The sequence below is a fragment of the Myxocyprinus asiaticus genome, chromosome 36 (genome assembly GCF_019703515.2).
Source record: "Myxocyprinus asiaticus isolate MX2 ecotype Aquarium Trade chromosome 36, UBuf_Myxa_2, whole genome shotgun sequence".
NCBI lineage: Eukaryota > Metazoa > Chordata > Actinopteri > Cypriniformes > Catostomidae > Myxocyprinus > Myxocyprinus asiaticus.
The window spans coordinates 35,088,145-35,104,067 of NC_059379.1; the positions used below are offsets into that span (position 1 = coordinate 35,088,145).

The 15,923-nt window shown below is 44.9% G+C and overlaps 1 pseudogene; it reads right to left on the reverse strand.

Annotated features, from left to right (window-relative positions):
- Positions 1–63: 63 nt before the first annotated feature.
- LOC127427217 (transmembrane protein 26-like) lies at positions 64–15,862 on the reverse strand (annotated as a pseudogene).
- Between the last annotated feature and the right edge of the window lie 61 nt (positions 15,863–15,923).

A 15,923-nucleotide genomic window follows, 5' to 3' on the forward strand; every position in this document is an offset into this window, starting at 1 on the left:
TTGTGGCTTACGGTCATGGATATTTGTGACAAGGACAAGGCCTTTTTAATGAACGCCCCTGTTTCACAGTCTGGACTGTTCGGTGAAGCCCTCCAGTAGGTGGATGAGAAGTTCCGTGCTGTGAAGCAGCAAACTGCCGCTTTCCAGCAGATGCTTCCTTAGCGGGAGAGGGGAAAGCCCCGCTGCAACTCCGATGTGCTCATGTTTGTCATTTTCACAACGTCCCACCAGCAAGCCGCACAAAGCAGTGGACACGAGTTTTGCGCTCCCTCCAAAGGATTGGGGTCCTCGTATGTTCCTGGATGTTGGTTTGGCCCCATTCAAACGGCCAGCCAGACACCAGAAGGCGAGCCTGACGTGCTCACTGTGAAACAAAGGGTGAGCCTCCAGTGTTTCCCCTAGGACTTTTTTCAGCAGCTGTGCTGTTGTGTGCACGTCCACAAGCCCGCAACGCCGGACCCGTATAAAGAATAGATTAAAACAGGGGTGTCAAACTTTGAAAATGTGGCACCAGCACCTGCTTTGGTAGCACCCATGCAAATAATATTACAGGTTATGTGCATTGAAATATTCTGGCCCATTCTACGAGGAGCATGGCATCCTCATGGGCTTTGGCTTGGGGTGTGTCCTTGGAGGACATCTGTATGGCGGCAGGGTGGTCATCTCCGCATACTTTTGTTCGATTTTATAATAGGAATGAGGGTTTGACTCCTGCTTCCCAGGTTCTTTCTGTTGGAACATGAGTAAATTCAAAGCTTTTATATGTTTTAGCTCACTTGTGTGCCGCTGTATGCATGCCACACAGGTTTAGACAGTCTTGGGGGTTCTGCTGGGACCCATATTAAGGTGCCCCTGCCTGGAAGTTTCCCAGCCAGTAAAAAAAACAAAGATGAAAAATGGATATTGTAAGACAATATATGATCCAAACGTATACGAAATGTAACTATGGAAAATAAAGGTTTTGTGATGGACTTCTCAGTTCCTAGACTTCTTGCAATATTTAGAGAAAATGTTTGGATGGTTCTCATACATGCAGTGCTTGCAAGACAAGCTAGAACATCTTGAATCTGATCTTGAAGCATTCTGCATGCTGTACGGAAAGAGGGGGAAACATTTTTGGCGAGCTGTGTTTTTGTGTTCAGTGTTAATTGTCAATATATTCAGCAAATAAACAGAAAATTTGCACTAAAATCTACAAAAGACTAGTTCACTTCAGAGGATTTTTTTTTTTTCACATTGAAAATCAACAAAACATTTAATCTGTCAAAATATTGTTCAAATTTGGCTTAATAATTACAATAATAATGTTAGTCTGATTAAAAAAAATCATGAAAAAATAAGATCTACTAATCTTAGAATTGTAACTTTTTATGTCATAAGTATGACATTTAATCTCATATCATGACTTACTATCTTATAATTTTCATTTAGTATATCATAAACATGACCTTTTTTAACTGGTAATAATGAGTTTGTATTTCAACATTATGACTTTGAATCTGATAGTAAATACACTATTCTATTATTAATTATTTTTAATTATTAATTAATACAATATATTAATTATAACAATTATTATAATATATATACAATATTTTCCCCCATGTGGTGGAAATAGGCTTCCGTACACCATCTGCAAAGAAATGCTAGAACTTTATTCAGAACTAACTTCACTTCAATTGTCTACCCAACTGGTCCCAAGATAATTTGTATTGGATGTATGAAGTCAGTTTCTGTAAGTTCACATATGTGTTCGTGTCCTAGCAGAGTAACCACAGGTGTAGTTTATCACATTAACTATGGGCACCTTCCACTAATGTTTGACAACCAGAAAGTGTCCAAATACTTTTTGTCTTTATTTTGAAGAGTATAGCTATTGTTTAACCACTTAAAACCCTCACAAACTTCTTTTTGTTCAACATTTGCTTGAAAGGTGTACTTGTGCTATCTTCCTTAAAAATAAATGCCTCCTGGCTTGATATTTTTTTTCAAATGAAATGGCATTTTTAAGTGTGCCTTAAAAGGATAATTCACCAAAAATATAATGATATTAACCCTTGTACATTTTTAATCGATGCAAATGACCCACAGCCTGTAGATGCTCAGCAGGAAGTTCTTAATGGTGTAGAAGACCAGCATTTGATTATATACAGAAAACAGCATCCTATCTGTAAGTCGGACAATAAAAAAAGGGCCATCTTGAAGAAAAAGTGTTTCTACAATGTTCCAAATATCTGTTCTGTGCTTGGAGAAGAGTCACCTTGGCCTTCACAAAAATTATCTTGGTTACTGTTGTAACCTCCGTTCCCTGATGGAGGGAACGAGACGTTGTGTTGATGTAGTGACACTAGGGTTCACTCTTGAGAGCCCCGTACACCTCTATTCTTTTGAGAAAAGGCCAATGAGAATTGGCGAGTGGAATTTGCATGTCACTCCCCCGGACATACGGGTATAAAAGGAGAAGGAATGCCCACTCTCATTCAGGTTTTGTGCTGAGGAGCCGAGACAAGGTCATTTCAGCATCTAGTACTGCGTTGTGGCAAGAGGGACACAACGTCTCGTTCCCTCCATCAGGGAACGGAGTTATGACAGTAACCAAGACATTCCCCTTCTGTCACTCACTCAACGTTGTGTCGATGTAATGACACTAGGGGTCCCTATAGAAAAACGCCACAACAGGTGAACCGTGTTACGTGAACTGCTGATGCAGGTGCAAGCAAGCTGCTGTGTGTGTAATAGCAGGTGCATCAGTCTGCACGTAACCTCCCCCAATGCCCCAAAAAGATGACATGTATTTCCCCACATCCTTGAGGGGGGGAAGCGACATAACTAGCATGGGAGCAGGCTGCGCCAGCCACGGCCTTTTCTCTCTATGTTTTCTCTCCACAGAGTAGTAGATCCGGCTGGGGCCATCTAACACTATTATACGCATCGGGGAAGGTGTTCTTTTCCATTCCTATTCTTTCAGGGGGAAAAGACCACGCGGAGACCACATCCTGCCCAAAGGAGAGGTCAACATGTGGCAATACGACACGTGGGCTCACCAGCCGCACATGGAAGGGGCGCGGTGGTAGGTCCTGCCTCGAGTGGGAGGAGCTCTACAAACACGGTGGCCGGGGGCAGAGAGGGCCCTGCCCAAGGGAGATGCAGGTTTGCTGACAGGGAGACCGTACCACAGAAAATACAACACAGGGGGTTACCTGAGTAATTGGCACCTGTGGAGCACCTATCCCAGTACAGGGCATATTAGTACCCGTAGTGGGTCTTGCTGCGAACTTCTCCGCCGAATTCGTGAGCCACGGGGCTAGGGAGGAAGGACATCCTGGGTCCACGACTTCGTGAACTCGACTGGGGGTAAAAGCACACGCTTTCACCTCAGGGAAGGGAAAAGGCACTATACGCAAGCGATACACCCAGCCAGTTGTTCTGTATTACCAAACTCTACCTGTTCATACCTGACAAAACACAGGACAAAACCGGCTCAACACGGAGATTGTAAAATCTCGCAAAGGTATTGGGTGTAGCCCAGCCCGCTGCTCTGCAGATGTCTGCTAGAGAGGTGCCATGGCCCAGTGCCCACGAGGATGCCACACACCTAGTAGAGTGTGCTCGTATTCCCAAAGGGGCGGGCATGTCCTCGGCCTGGTATGCCAGGACGGTGGCATCCACAATCCAGTGGGCAAGCCTCTGTTTGGAGACAGCGTTCCCTTTCTGCTGTCCCCCGAAGCAGACAAAGAGCTGCTCAGAGCATCTAAAGCACTGCGTGTGATCCAAGTAGGTGCGCAAAGCATGAACCGGACACAGCAATGACAGGGTTGGGTCTGCCTCCTCCCAGGGCAGTGCTTGCAGGCTCACCACCTGATCCCTGAAGGGGGTCATGGGAACCTTGGGCACATAGCCCGGCCGGGGTCTCAGGATCACGTGAGAATCTGCCGGCCCGAACTCCAGGAAAGTGTCGCTGACAGAAAACGCTTGCAGGTCCCCAACCCTCTTGATGGAGGTGAGCGCAATCAGGAGGGCCATCTTCAAGGAGAGGGCTTTCAACTCGATTGACTCTAGTGGCTCAAAGGGGGCTCCGCGAAGACCCAGGAGGACTGCGGAGAGACCCCATGAGGGGAAGAGGTGTGGCCTGGGAGGATTCAGCCTCCGGGCGCCTCTGAGGAACCTGATGATCAAGTCGTGCTTCCCTAGGGACTTACCGTCCACTGCGTCATGGTGGGCATCTATAGCGGTTACATACCTTCAAGATGTAGGAGGACAGCCACCCCTCCAGCCTCTCCTGCAGGAAGGAAAGCACTGACCTGACTGCGCATCTCTGGGGGTCTTCGGCTCGGGAAGAACACCAATTCAGGAACAAGCGGCACTTCAGGGTATAAAGCTGCCTCGTAGAGGAAGCTCTGGCCTGAGTGATTGTGTCTACCACTGCTGGTGGTAGGCTACTTAGGTCTTCCGCGCTCCATCCAAGGGCCAGATGTGGAGGTTCCAGAGGTCTGGGTGCAGGTGCCAGATGGTGCCCCGTCCCTGAGAAAGAAGGTCCTTCCTCAGGGGAATCTGCCAGGGAGGTGCTGTCGTGAGGAGCGTGAGGTCCGAGAACCAAGTCTGGGTGGGCCAATATGGGGCCACTAGGGTGACTCGTTCCTCGTCCTCCCTGACCTTGCACAGGGTCTGTGCAAGTAGGCTCACTGTGGGAACGCATATTTGGCAGCCCCTGGGGCCATCTGTGTGCCAGTGCATCTGTCCCAAGGGGGGCTCCCATCAGGGAATAGCAGAGCGGGCAGTGGGTGGATTCCCGGGAAGCAAACAGGTCTACCTGTGCTTTGCCGAATCGACTCGAAATCAGCTGGACCATCTGTGGGTGGAGTCTCCACTCTTCGCTGAGCGTCGCCTGCCGCGACAGTGCGTCCACTGTAGCGTTGAGGCTGCCCGGTATGTGAGTGGCCCGCGGTGACCTCAGCCACCGCTGACTCCAAAGGAGGAGACGGCAGTCGAGTTGCAACATGCGAGGAGAGCATACGCCGCCTTGGCGATTTATGTACGCTACTGTCGCTGTGTTGTCCGACCGGACCAACACATGCTTGCCCCAGATCAACGGCAATAGCCTCCGCAGGGCGAGCAGTACAGCCAGCAACTCTAGGCAGTTGATGTGCCAACCCAGTCGCAGTCCTGTCCAGGAACCAGCGGCTGCATGCCCGTTGCACACGGTGCCCCAGCCCAACTTGGAGGCATCTGTGGTGACCCACGATGCATCTGGACACCTGCTGTAGGGGAACTCCTGCCTGCAAAAACATGAGGTTTGTCCAAGGGCTGAATAAGTGGCGGCAGAGCGACGTGATAGCTACACGATGTGTGCCGTGGTGCCATGCCAATCTCGAGACTCGAGTCTGAAGCCAGTGCTGAAGCAGTCTCATATGCATCAACCCGAGTGGCGTGACCTCCGCTGAGGAAGCCATGTGTCTCAGGAGCCTCTGAAAGTGTTTCAGTGGAACCACTGTCCTCTGCCTGAATGACTTCAGGCAGTTCAGCACCGATTGTGTGCACTCACTTGTGAGGCATGAGACCGAGATTAACTCCATGCAGAGAAAAAAGATGCTCTGAACCGGGGAGAGCCTGCTCTTTTCCTAGTTGACCCGAAGCCCTAGACAGCTGAGGTGCCTGAGCACCAGGTCCATGTGCACGCACAGCAACTCTCGAGAGTGTTCTAGAATCAGCCAGTCATCGAGGTAGTTGAGTATGCGGAAACCCACTTCCCTTAACGGGGTAATAGCTGCCTCTGCGACTTTCATGAAGACGCGAGGGGACAAGTACAGGCCGAAGGGGAGGACCTTGTACTGGTACGCCCGGCCCTCGAAAGCAAACCTTAGGAAGGGTCTGTGTCGAGGTAAGACCGAGATGTGGAAGTACGCATCCTTCCACCCTTGTCCAAGCTCTGGGCGAGGGGCACTAAAGGGACAATCGCGTCTGACGTACCTGGAGGTGGGGGCTAGCGGCGGGGAGGAGCAGGTGATGATATGTCGAGGAGTGTAGTTTCATCCTGAGGTGGCTGCGCTGAGGGGGACCGTGGAGCACTTACCCTGCTCTGCGTATCCGGCATAGGGCAGATTAGCAACTGAGGAAGAGGACCTCTCGGGACGTCCTTGAGACTCGTCACAACCGGTTGGCCGTAGGCATGGTGCAGCCGGGTGCGCGAAAGCAGGGGGACCTTATTCTCGCAATGAGAACATGAACCATCCACAAATGCTGCATCAGTGTGATCGCTGCCCAGACACGCCAATGGCTGTCGGTGGCAGAGAGATAACTACCGCATCCAGGAATCACACAAAGACGGAAAGGCATCTTTATAAAGACACGTCTTTAAAAAGACGTTTGTGGCAGCGGGGGTGTGGTCAAGCGTCTCTCCGGAGAGAGAGAAAGTGGTAAGGGCGCTTGCACCTGAGCTAGATTATGTCTAACACCTGTCTTTAATTACAGTGAGCACGGGGAGAGCGGCATAAAAGAGCCACACTGCCAGCAGACATGGAGAGAGAGAGACTGGGTCCCCAGAGTTATGTTTGTGAAGTTAAGAGTTTATTATAGGTAAGTTGCAGAGACTGTTATTTAACACGGGAAAAGTTATTGTTGTAAAGTTGAGAGCAGTGTGGTCATTAAAGAAACGTAACCTGTGAGTAGAGAAACCTGCCTCCCGTCTCCTCTTTTCCATGGAACATTCACACTGGTGCCGAAACCTGGGAAAAATTTTGGTTGAAGATGGACGGAAGTCACCCCGTAGAGTCTTCCCAGTTGGCTGAGATCCTCCAAGCCCTCGCTGGAGGAGGACACCCTTGGCGACGAGCAGACGGGGTGTGGGGTCTTGAGCCACGCAGAGGCAGGATGTGTTGAATAGCCTCCATCTGCTGCTTCACCGCCAAGAACTGCTGGGCAAAGTCCTCGACAGTGTCGCTGAACAGGCCAACCTGGGAGATGGGGGAGTCAAGGAACTGTGCCTTGTCAGCCTCTCTCATGTCGACCAGGTTGAGCCAAAGGTCGTGTTCCTGGACCACCAGGGTGGAGATTGCCTGTGACCTTCGTTGCCCGGAGAGCGAGGTCGGTGGCCGAGCGCAGTTCCTGCATCAATTCTGGGTCAGAACTACCATCATGCAGCTCTTTTAGCACCTTGGCTTGGTGTACCTGCAGGAGAGCCATGGCGTGCAGGGCGGAGGCGGCTTGTCCAGCGGCACCATAGGCCTTAGCCGTCACAGATGACGTAATCCTACAGGCCCTGGACAGGAGCTTCGGGTGCATTATCCACCTGGGGGATCACCGAATACCCCTTGGCCACCCCAACATCGAGGGTAGTGAGAGCGGGGGAGCTGAAAGATTGGGACCGGGTAGTAAAAGGAGCCCCCCACGATCTTGTCAGCTCCTCATGCACCTCCGGGAAGAAAGGAACCCGGGGCAGGTTGGCCCCAGGAACCAATCATCGAGCCGCAAGTGTTCAGGGGAGATTGGAGGGTTCCACTCTATACCGACGCTCGCGACTGCCCAGGAAAGCATGTCCGTCATCTCCGCATCGGCCTGAGACTGGGTGACCACACCCAAAGTCAGAGTGGACGAGCCCGCTCTCCGATGCTGTGCTCGATAACTCATCATCTTCCTGGGCCCCGAATAAGAGGTCGAAGTCACCATGAGACGAGCCGGCGGTCTTATCCGAGAGCCTGACCGGTGCAAGCGAGCGTGCTGAGGAATGGGAGGTCCGTGGGGGGTTACCCGGCGGAGGTGGTCCCATTGGAGTCCCCAAATCGCCCCCAGTGGTAACCGACGCGGCCTCATACCTGTAGGTAGAAGAACCGAGGCGGCGAGCCGCTGGGGTGGCTTGCTTTCTTACGAAGGCAAGCCGCGACCGCAACATTGCCATGGTCATGTTCTCGCAACGAGGACAAGACCCATCCACGAACGATGTCTCCACGTAGGCAGCACCCAGACACGTAAGAAAGCGATCATGGCCATCAGAAGCGGAGAGATAACGACCGCAACCAGGAATAACACACAAAAGGAAAGACATCTTTAAAAAGATGTTCCGTGTGTGCCGCTCTTTTAGAATTGAAAATGTACTCTTTTATTAGAATATACTCTTTTCTTTGTTCTGCCGAAGCGCCCAGAGGCGTTCTCTGCACTCCACGGGTGCAGAGGGGGAGAAGCCGCTGAAATGCACCGTAAATCCAGCAGTTTGAGGTGAATGGTAGAGAGAATTGAATTCAGTGCACTGAATGCAACCGCTCGGCTCCGAAGAGAAAATCTGAATGAGTGGTTGCATACCAGCTCCTTTTATACCTTTTATGTATGTCCAGGGGAGTGGCATGCAGATTCCACTCGCCAATTCCCATTGGCCTTTTTTCAAAAAGCAGAAGTATTTGGGGCTCCCAAGAGTGACCCCTAGTGTCGCTACATCGACAAAACGTCGAGTGAGTGACAGATAGGGAACAAAACAATATGTTACACTATAATGCTTTATTGACTTTTTCCAAACAAAGCCTTCCATTGTAAAGATAGAAATTAACTAAATTAGCAACAATTCAAGTAACATTAAACATTTTCCAAAGTCTAAATGGGAGTTTGACTAATTGAAAGAACTAATCCCCACATAGGTTGCATACTCATTGCAATGGGCATTAAATCTCTTAAACTCTCATCCTCCACAATATTAATCGGATGGTAGACTGTGGCTATCTGCTTTGTTACAGCAATCGTGAAGCTGCATTCAGTGCCAGTGTGAACTCCACATGAAAACCACTTACAGACAAAAATGTCTCATTCTTCGTTTTGGTGATAGTTAAGACTTGCCATGTTTCTGTGGTAATTAAAATGTTCCTTAGTTAGGCTGAAAAATACTTGATTTCTGTCACAAGTTCCATCTAGGCTTGTTTTGCACAACAAATAGCGTTAAGTGCTCCTTTCCCCATCACTTTATCATTGACATGAAGCACTGCTGTGTGTGTTTTTTATGTGTGCATCAGTGAAATGACTCCGGGCGGACACATTGCAATGGTTCCTCCCTTCCAACCAGTGTTAGTTCTGTATTAACGGTAAATGCATTATCACGATTAAGAGAAAATTAACTCTTTAAACTTTTTAATTAATCACATGCGTTAACGCATTAATTTTGACAGCTATAATATATATATATAAAAACATCAAAAATTGCTTTTGATTCATGCCCAGTCCCAGGAAAATTCATACAGGTCTAAAGACAGCACAAATATTGCCAAATTGAAATTTTGCGGACATTTAAAGATATTTTATCCATGATTCATCTCCGTATGCCAGCAAGTCTGATGTGTGACTGGCGAGTACACATGCCCACCGGCACATCACCGTAAACTTCTCTCATTCAGAAGTTACAAATGTTTTTGTATTGTTTTCTGGTCTGATTGAGTCACAGTATTAAAAAACGTCTGTGATTATTCCATCTGTATGAATGTAGGAGCTGCTTTTAACTCCTGGAGAAGGTTTTTGTTGCATTTCACAGCGCAGCACAATGAAGGTATATCGAATATTGGTTACAAACATGGCAGTGTGGTCATACAGTGACGTCACATGAAACAGGTCAATATATCCACCAATCAGCCACAACATTAAAAACACCTACCTAATATTGTGTAGGTCCCCCTCGTGCTGTCAAAACAGTGCAAATCCGCATCTCAGAATAGCATTCTGAGATGCTATTCTTCTCACCACAATTGTACAGAGCAGTTATCTGAGTTACCGTAGACTTTGTCATTTCAAACCAGTCTGGCCATTCTCTGTTGCCCTCTCTCATCAACAAGGCATTTCCATCCACAGAACTGCCACTCACTGGATGTTTTTTTGTTTTTGGCACCATTCGGAGTAAACTCTAAAGACTGTTGTGCATGAAAATCCCAGGAGATCAACAGTTGCAGAAATACTCAAACCAGCCCATCTGGCACCAACAATCATGCCACAGTCGAAATCACAGAGATCAAATTTTTTTTCCCCATTCTGATGGTTGATGTGAACATTAACTGAAGCTCCTGACCCGTATCTGATGATTTTATGCACTGCACTGCTGCCACATGATTGGCTGATTAGACTGCTGCTGATCTCCTGGGATTTTCGAATGGTGCCAAAAAAAACAACATAACATTTTTTTTTAAAAAACATCCAGTGAGTGGCAGTTCTGTGGACGGAAATGCCTTGTTTTTTTGTTATTAAATTTTTTTATTGATTCCAAGACAGACAAAAATAAATGTAACCACAAAATGATGCATTAGGAATCAACTTATAACCCTTTATAACCCCCCCCCCCCCCCCCCCCACACACACACACACACACACACAAATATAAAATAACTAAATACCCACATATAAACAGACACACAAATACATAAGTATGGAAGTCATCTCCTCGAAAGCTGCCACTTTACCCAACTCAATGCACCACTCACGAAATGAGGGTGCATCAGTTGACTTCCATCCCCTAAGGATTAGCTGTCTGCCAATCATCATGCTGGTTAGGACCCAGCTTTTCATGTATTTATCTCTTATATTTAGAACCCCTCCATCACCCAAAATACAAAGTCTAGGGCAAAATGAAAACTGAGTGTCCAGTACGTCACACACAAAACGCTGGATCCTCAACCAAAATTCCTGAATCTTAATACAACCCCAAAAAACATGGGTTGTGTCCCCGTCTTCTGACTGGCATCGCCAGCAGGTGGGTGAGTCTTTAAGACCAAGCCTATACAATCTAGAGGGGGTCCAGCAGAACCGATGCAAAATTTTAAATTGCATCAGATGGATCCTTGCATCTCTAGATGCAGACCTGATGCTTTTTAGGATCCTAGCCCACTCTCCCTCCTCCAATAACAAGTTTAAATCTTTTTCCCATAATCTCTTGAGAGAAGACTAAGCTCCATCCCCCAGACTCTGAATTAACAGGGAGTAATACACAGAAGCTTCATGACCTTTCCCATAAGCAGTAATCACCATTTCCAAAGTATCTGCCTCTTTAGGGGGGTGTATACCACTCCCAAAAACAGTACAGAGCAGGTGGCGCAGCTGTAAAAACCTAAAGAACTGGGATCTAGGAATCTTAAAATGTTGAACCAAATTACCAAAAGATCTCAGTACTCCACTCTCATATAGGTCACCGAGTGTAGTAACCCCCCTCCCAATCCACTCTGACCAACAGAAAGGGGACTTATTAATATGTAATTTAGGGTTCAGCCATATGCTTGAAGCAACATTTAAATAAATGTCCAAACTAAACACTCTGGACACTTTAGTCCAAACCACGTGCAAATGCGAAATAACGGGGTGTAACTTAACTTCTCCGGTTAGTTTGATCGAAAGGCTTTGCAGTGGCGAAATAGGGGCAAGAACTTCTTGTTCAATAAGAAACCAGGGAGGGGTCCTCTCAGGTGGAAGCGACCAATGAACCAAATATCTAAGACCGAACGCATAATAATAAAACAAAATCTTGGGTAGGCCTAGCCCAACCTGGAAATGCCTTGTTGGTGAGAGAGGTCAACAGAGAATGGCCAGACTGGTTCGAAATGACAAAGTCTATGGTAACTCAGATAACCGCTCTGTACAATTGTGGTGAGAAGAATAGCATCTCAGAATGCTATTCTGAGATGCGAGTTGGCGCTGTTTTGGCGGCACGAGGGGGACCTACACAATATTAGGCAGATGGTTTTAATGTTGTGGCTGATCGGTGTGTATACTAATATATATATATATATATATATATATATATATATATATATATATAAATAAAGCTCTGGAAAAAAGTCCTGGAGAGGCCTTCAAGCCACAGTGTCTCGCACCCACTGTGAAATTTGGTGGAGGTTCAGTGATTATGGCTACTTGCATGTTACACCACCTGACTTTGATTAGGTAGACAAAAAGATTTTCAAGTATTACAAATATTTACAAAATAAAATGTTTTATTTTATTAGTCACTATGTATGATTTTGAGGTAATTGATGGCAAAATCCTGGAATAAATAGTACAGCATCTTAAAACATCAACCTGCTGTCTTTACACACTCCCCACATCATTTTTCAAAAATGTGTTTAACTGTCTAGAAAAAGATGTTAAAAATAGTAAATGCGTCACTCCTTTCAGGCACGTTTCCAAAGTCCCTGAAAACTGCAGTTGTCAAGCCCCATGAGCAATCTAGATAACTCAATATTGAACAACTACAGACCAATTTCAAATCTTCCTTTCATAGGACAAATCATTGAAAAGGTTGTTTTCAATCAGCTGAACAAATACTTAATCTAGAATGGCTACTTGGACAATTTCCAGTCTGGTTTCCGAATGCATCATAGCAAAGAGACGGCACTCATAAAGATCCTTAATGATATTCGGCTAAATACTGATTCAGGCAAAATATCAGTGCTGGTGTTATTAGATCTCAGTGCTGCTTTTGACACTGTTGACAACAACATTCTCCTAGACATATTGGAAAACTAGGTATGGCTCTCTGGGACAGCCCTCAGCTGGTTCAGGTCATATCTAGAAGGGAGGGGTTTCTATGTGAACATAGGCAACTATGAATCTGAGTGGACATCCATGACGTGTGGAGTCCCACAAGGCTCAATTCTTGCACCGCTCCTGTTCAACCTGTATATGCTCCCACTAGGCCAAATTATGAAAAAGAACCAAATTGCATACCATAGCTATGCAGATGACACCCAGATCTGTCTAGCCCTATTGCCAAATGACTACAGTCCCATAGACTCTCTGTACCAGTGCATTTGTGAAATTAACAGTTGGATGTGCCAAAACATCCTTCAGTTAAACGACAAGACAGAGGTCACTGTATTTGACAACAAAGGTGAAATTCCCAAGGTGAATACATACCTTGACTCCAAGGGTCTAAAGACAAAAAATGAAGTAAGGAATCTTGGTGTCATTTTGGAGTCAGACCTTAGTTTCAGTAGTCACATCAAAGCAATAACTAAATCAGCCTACTATCATCTCAAAAATATAGCCAGAATTAGATGTTTTGTATCCAGTCAAGACTTACAAAAACTTGTTCATGCATTCATCACCAGTAGGGTGGACTACTGCAATGGACTCCTAACCGGCCTTCCCAAAAAGTCCATTAGACACCTGCAGCTCATTCAGAATGCCGCTGCCAGGATTCTCACACGTACCAAAAAATCTGAGCATATTACTCCAGTCCTAAGGTCTTCACACTGGCTTCCAGTTACATTTAGAATTATTTAAAGTACTATTACTCATTTAGAAATCGCTCAATAGCCTAGGACCTAAATACATTTCAGATATGCTTGTTGAATATAAAAACAGCAGACCTCTCAGATCATTAGGATCAAGTCAGTTAGACATATAGAGGGTTCACTCAAAACAAGGTGAGACAGCGTTTAGCTATTATGCCACCCGCAGCTGGAACCAGCTTCCAAAAGAGGTCAGATGTGCTCCAACAGTAGCCACATTAGCCAGAATGAAAACACATCTGTTTAACTGTGCATTTACTGACTGAGCACTGTGCTGCACTTACTGATTGCACTGCATCATTTTATTTCTGTATTCTTTTTCTTTTTATTCATTTAAATAATTTTGTACTTATTTTTAAATTCAATATATTACTTTCTAATCTCTTAATTATTGTTCTTAATTGGTTTTAAAATTAATTTTTATCTTGTATTTTCTTTATCTTTATATGTAAAGCACTTTGAATTGCCATTGTGTATTAACTTGCCTTGCCTTTTTTTTAAAGAAATAATAATAAATATAAAGATTTTAATATAAATGCCCTTTTTAAGTCTCATTTTCCCTGAGAGAAAAAAGGTTATACATAAAAAAAAAATATATATATATATATATATATATATATATATATATATATATATATATATATATACTCACTTCACATCAGACAGTGTTTAACTGATGAACTCAAGGATATCTGCAGCTATACCCACAAAGATGAGCAATAACTGGGTGTAAGGGGGTTCAGTGGAAAGGAGGAGGCGAGAACCGGCTTGACAACTTAAATAATAATTTAATAAACAACTTAAACAAACACACAACCAAAACCACACAGTACAGCTGCCTGCAATTCTCTCTCTCTCGAACTGTAGTCCCCGGCCGCCTTTATCCCTTGCGCGCCCCATCAGGCTGATTGGGGACTGGGTGTGTCTCATTCCAGCCCGGCCCCGCCCTCCTCGGCTCTACACTAGGACATTTAATCTCCAATATTAGCAGGATCAGAAGAATTTGATGCAGGGCCAGGATCCAATCATTAGCACAAACTGATGACAACAACTTTAGAGGGTTCTAAAATTTAGATACAAAGGGTTTAATCATTGGAAGTGCTGAAGTCGTTATGACATCAAGCATGCCCTGTAAACCTCTCTTTTAAAGGTGTGGCAACTTTTGAAAAATGAGACCCTCTATAAGAACTGTGTGTGACCATGAACACAGGTCTGGTTTGGATTGAGGGTTGACACAACATATGTATTTACAAATCAACCAAGCCAGGGCAAAACTGAGTAAATAAACTACTGTATGCCTGAAAGGCTTTCAAGGATCTACACAGAGAGATTAGTTCCATCTAGACTTCCATGGAAAGAGTCTGTTTTGTGGCTCTGACGTCAGTATGAATGGCACAGAGACTGTACCTGTGGATTCACTGTTCCATTGGTCAGATTTCTCCATTCATCAAGAAAGACTTTTATGCTCTCTGATGAATCCAGTTTATTGCACTGCAATAAGCAATAGAGTCGAGATGAGACATTGATCATGAATAATGCATCTGCTGAGTAAATGCACATGCTCTGACCACTTAAAAAGACTTGAACATTTAAGCCACACTTTAATGGGTACGAATTTCATGGCATTTGAGGTTAAATCCATGTCTACAGAAGCGATATGTTAGTGGAGGATGAGAAACAGATCAATATTTAAGTCCTTTTTTACTTTAAATTCTCCTCTCTGGCCAGTAGGTGGCAATATGCATGAAAAATGTGAATTGCCAAAATCAAAAGAAAGTGAAAGTGGAGATTTAAAGTAAAAAAGGACTTAAATATTGATCTGTTTCTCACACACACCTATCACATCGCTTCCGAAGATATGGAGTTAAAAAAAAGAAAAAAGAAAGTCATACACATCTGGGATTGCATGAGGGTGAGTAAATGAGAGAATTTTCATTTTTGGGCGAATTATCCCTTTAAGGGTCTGAATACTTTTTGGGGCCACTGTATAAGTTTTAGTTTCTCTAATAAGTGCTCAAAATGGAGCAGAGAAAATATGCCTACTTAACTGAATGTATTTATAGAAAGTACACTACAGAAGGTTAAGCTGCTATGAGCCATTGCTTTCAATAGACTCTTAAATGTTACCTTAGTATCATTTGATCTTTTTTGCTGGTGTTGCAACTCAAGGATCCATATGGTTGGTATAATACTGATGAGGAGAAAACCTGAAAGATGAGAGTTGAGTCAATCAGCAAACTATGACCAAAATAGCTTACATGGTCTGAAGTTCACATGTTTAAACTAAATTACACCATATGAATTTCAGTATTTTGCTCCTTCCTGACCCCAGAAAAAGCTATCTTTGACTGCAGAAATTCATAGGCATGCACAAATACAGTAAGAGTCCGTAAGTTTACTTACTATTTGTAGTCCTTCCCTTTTCTCCTTCTCAGAGTCAAAATTATTTCAACCACGAGGGGTAGATAGAGGACTGTTAGAAACTAGTATCAATTAATATTTTTAACCCATATTATTTATACCCATATAATACCAATATTTTTCACTCTCTATACACCGATAAGAGACACTAAAATGAATAATAACCTGGTGATAACAGCGCAGGTAAATTTGACAAGCATGATCTCCATTAAAATACAGTTTTAATCGGGTAGTTAAAAACCTGAGGGAGGCTGAAGTGCC